The sequence below is a fragment of the Otolemur garnettii genome, unplaced genomic scaffold (assembly GCF_000181295.1).
Source record: "Otolemur garnettii isolate 467f Iridium unplaced genomic scaffold, OtoGar3 scaffold00050, whole genome shotgun sequence".
Classification (NCBI taxonomy): Eukaryota; Metazoa; Chordata; class Mammalia; order Primates; family Galagidae; genus Otolemur; species Otolemur garnettii.
The window spans coordinates 6,083,593-6,088,171 of record NW_003852445.1 but is presented as its reverse complement, the minus strand read 5'-3'; the positions used below and the strand labels follow the sequence as shown (position 1 = coordinate 6,088,171).

Here is a 4,579-nt window from a genome sequence, read left to right as displayed (position 1 = left end):
GCAGGCCAACTGAGCCCAGCCCATTGACGTGGTCTCCACAGAGTGAGGGCTGCCGTGTTGCAGGCCAACTGAGCCCAGCACATCGATGTGGTCTCTGCAGAGTGAGGGCTGCCATGTTGCAGGCCAATTCCATGGCACAGCTCAGAGTATATCTTTTACCTGCATGGTTTAATTTAATCCTTTCCATGAGCTCATGAAACAAGTATCAGGATCAAGGGTCAGGGGATCCCTTAAATTGGGGGATTTTGGTACAGTGCTATTTATGTTACACAATGGCTTAAGTCATCCTTGACCTGTGATTTTTGCTTGCATAAATGGATTTCTGATAAGATTCTCTATCCTGCCCTAGTAAGGAAAGGTCATAGGGCCTCTAGGTCTTGGAGCTGTAAGATGACGCAGAGCAGAGGCCTGAACTTCCACATTGCTGGCTTTCCTTGCGTGCTAGCTTGCCTTCCTTGGTTCTATGATGCAATGTCCTCCTTCCAACTGTGCTCATAACTTGGTATCGATGGCAGGGCAGTGGGACATCTGCCCTTTGAAGACCACAATAGAAGCTGTTGTGTACTCTCTGACAGCATAAGTGTCAGTGGAGAAAGTTAGGATCTGCCCCAGCCTGGGGAATCAGGATGTTAAGTATCAGAAGGCATAAGAAAGAATTTCATTGATATTAGTGTCGAAATTGTTGGTTTTGTTCATTTTTGGTTCCCAGCTAACTTTTAGTTCCAAAACCAGAATTTATTATTTTCTACAGAGCTTGCATATATTTTAAATTTCTGAATTTTCTGAAAAAGATCAATCTGCCTGAAACAGCAAAAATCAATGCTTACTCAGATTCCCAGGTCAAATTATGCCTGTTCTCCCATTGCTCACAGTCTTCATTCTAATATGGCAGATTTTACTTTTCTTTGGGCTGTAATCTGCAAAATTATTTTTAATGTAACAGTAACTGCAACAATAATAAACTCTCTTTGGTCCCATTCTTTCATCTCTGACTTCACCTTCAGTTCTTTCATCCTGGTCCTGGGGCTTTGTCTGTAACTCTTCCCTTCAGCTTCTCTTCTTCAGCCTTTCCTTGTTTCCCAGGATGTTTTACATCTGGATACATGGCATATAATTCTACCTCTCAACTTGCACTCTAAGCTTTGTATCAGGTGTAGGGGCCGGCCACAAATAGAATTCCACTCCCAAAGTTGAGCTGAAGAAATCTTAATGAAGAAACTAGGCAGAACGCTGGAGGGCAGGTGCCAAGGAAGTTGAGGAGTCAGCACTTGAGTCAGCAGCTACCGACTATTCTGGGCCTAGAGGAGCAGGGAATATGGGGGAACAATAGTGTTACTGACTCTCAGGACAGGAGCCACTGAAGACAGGTTGCTGGACTGGGAATGTAGTTGTGCAGAGAGATAATCATAGCCAGCCTCAGAGGTAGATGAGGTGGGGAGCAGGGGGAGAAATTCCCCAGTGTCTCTCTCCTGTCCTCTCCCACTTCCCATGGGTGCCTCCCAGTGTGTGAACAGAATGGATAAGCAGAAGGCAAGACACCTGGGTGACCAGGGGCAGGGAGTTGGTGCCTGGAGCCCAGAGTAGGGCCGAGAAAGAATGAGGGTGGATCTGAGCACATGGGAGCAGCAAATGTGGAATGACCAGCACAGTACCCTACTCATCTTTGGGTCCCCAGTGGCTAGCGTGGTGCTCAGCACTGAGTGGAAACTCAACAAGTGTCTTTTAAATGGAATAAAATGGGAAGAGATCTGAGCTCAGCAGGTTTGTCTCCCAGATTTTAGAGCAGAAGAAAGTTATCAAGATGACTTACCGAAGGCCCTGCAAGCAGTAGTGGCTAGGTGACCACAGGGGGTCTTCTGGATTCTGCGTCTGGTGCTCCTTCCATGCCAGGCGCTGCCATCGGCACATGCTGGCCTGTGTCACTCTTCTCAGAGCGTGTTCTGTCCCTCGTATTTCTCTCAGGCTCATAGTTCTGTATCCTGCTTCTGACCTCACTCCTGAAGCAGGTCTCCTTTCCTTCCCCTTCTCAGTTGCATGCATTTCCAGGCACCAGGGCTGAGTGTGCTGGGTAACGGGCTCAGTCCTGGACTCATCAAAGTGAGTAAGGCCATGCTGTCTCTATGCTTTCTCACATCCACTCCTTTATGGGGCCATCTCCTGAGCTCAGAAGGGATTTCATCCTATGACCCCCTTCCAACTCCTGTCCTCCACTCGAGTCTCACCTCTGGGGGCACCTCCTCTGAGAAGTTGCCCCAACTCCCTCTTTCCTGACACTGACCTTGTGTTGTTATTCTGTGTCACATCCACTACTTTACTTGAGGAAGAGCACTCAAAGTCTGGCATGATCCCCATCACATAGTAGGTCTTAGTAAATGCTTGATGGCGGAGGAAGGAATTGGTTCACATGAGGCTGTGTTTGGTGGTTGGCTTCTTTGTCTGCTTCCATGGTTACATTCCAGACATGCTCAGACAAACACGGTCTGTTCTTAGAGGTGATTTTTCTGTTCATGGAGCACCTATCATGTGCAAAGGCTGCTCCGTTTCGCCTTTGGCAAAGACACTGAGTTGCAGAGGAAATCGACTTGCTCAGTGTCCCAAGGCCTGCAGTTTTGTGCTGCAACCTGACCCCATGACTGCCTGACTCTTGAGTGTATGAACCATGACCGATTGTCTTATAGGTCTTATGTTCATAAGAATCTATGCACATATACTAAAACTGGAATGATACAGAGAAGATTAGCATGGCCCCTGGGCAAGGATGACACACAAATTCATGAAGTGTTCTGTATTTTTACTGAGTCACTATTGCAGGAATAGGCAAGACATTACTCCAGAGAAGTTAAGCTTTTTTAAGACCAAAGAAGATGTATGAAGACTTACTTGTTACGTTCACCTGGGCTTGTGTACATAGGTGGTTTTGTGTACTTTTAAAAATATAAAAATACCAAAAAATATTGATTTATTACTTGTAAAATTGAAATTTTTAGTGAAATGCTATAGGAAGAACATTTTTTTCCCTTCCACTCACCCTCATCTGTCCTCCTACAAATGTAACTAGCTGCCTTTCACTGTATTTTTTTATGGTGCCTAGGGGGTTGCCATGCCCTTTGCTAATGGCTTTCAAAGATTCAGGTAAACATCCTGTTTTCTTAAATTACCTTTGGTGCTCATATGCATGCATACAATGAGCATATTTTATCATCTTGTGACATTTGAAAGGGAGCGAAATCTCTGCTTTTGAAAGAGGGGCAGATTGAGTTTGATGCAGTTGAACAACTCACCCCAGGTCTCCCCATCAATCGTGGCATCATTTAGACCACAAGTAGGAAAAAAAAGGGAAGTAAGCACAATCTCCCTAGGTCACTGTCAGACCTTTCCCTGGTCTCCATGAAACATTGCACTGCAGTCTAAGGAAGCTCTGAGATGTGGCTCCTCCTAGGACAAACTGGATCTTTAAGAGTAAAAATAAAAAATACTTTATAACTCAAAAGTATTCATCCACAATGGTAGAAATAGAATGATAGATAATCCATCAGCCATCTGGGCAGGCATCAATTGCTAATATTGTGAATCGATATCACAGACTCATCAAAGAATAAGGTGTAGGTTTCTCCCATCATCTGATATCTTAGTAGCCTCCAAGGGGATGTTGTTGGCCATTTCTGTTCTCAAATATTTCTGTTTATATCTCCTTCCTGTTGTATACAAGAACTGAGAGATGACCTTCAAACTAAACCTGGAGCTGCCCACAGTGTCAAAAAGAGGCCTAGGTTGACTCGGGCTTGGAGGAGATATGAAGGTTGGTGCAGACAAAGTTTAACTCAACATGTTTTATCTTGAGTATAACTCACATTTTATGTAGAAGACAAACCCAGAGATAAGTTATTTGTTGAGAACTTGCTCTGGTATATTCTGAAACTGCAATTGGTTATATAACATTAGGAAGAGCAAAGGAACGCTTCAGGTCTTCTGATGAGTGTATACTTGAGAGAGAAAGGAGAGAGAAGGAGAAGAAGACGAAGAGGAACAAGAAGAAGAAAGAGGGAGAAGAAAAGCTGTTTTGGTCAGTACGTCTCTGGTCCCTCGCATTGAGGCGCTGCATTGTCCTTGGTGTGGGTTTGGCAATTGACCCCTCAGATGCCAGGTTGGCTGGAACTGAATAAGGATCAAGCATCTGTGAAAACTAAGAGTGGGGACTACTCCTGCCCATGCCTCTGGAGCAGTGGATACTTGAAAATGGTTGTTGTGTGGGGAGGACAAGGGAGTCTGATGGCATGGGCTGGAGCAGGGAGGGTTTCTCATACATACAGGAGCCAGGCACCATGGACTTACTTACCTGTTTGTGATGTGCGTGTATGTGTGTGTAAGGGGACACAGGTGTGTGTGGGTTTTGTCTTTCTCCCCCTTAATATTTTATTTTATTTTTGTTATTTGTTTTTGAGATAGAGTTTTCCTTTGTTGTCCTCGGTAGAGTGCCGTGGCATCACAGCTCATAGCAACCTCTAGCTCTTGGGCTTAGGTGATTCTCTTACCTCAGCTTCCCCAGTAGCTGGGACTACAGGTGACCACCACAATGCCT

General features: G+C 45.0%; 1 non-coding gene across 1 annotated transcript; it reads left to right on the top strand.

The window, feature by feature from the left end:
• Window positions 1-2,685: 2,685 nt before the first annotated feature.
• Window positions 2,686-2,793, top strand: LOC111725952. The gene has a single exon (XR_002773884.1). It is a non-coding gene; the product is annotated as a U6 spliceosomal RNA (small nuclear RNA).
• Window positions 2,794-4,579: the final 1,786 nt, after the last annotated feature.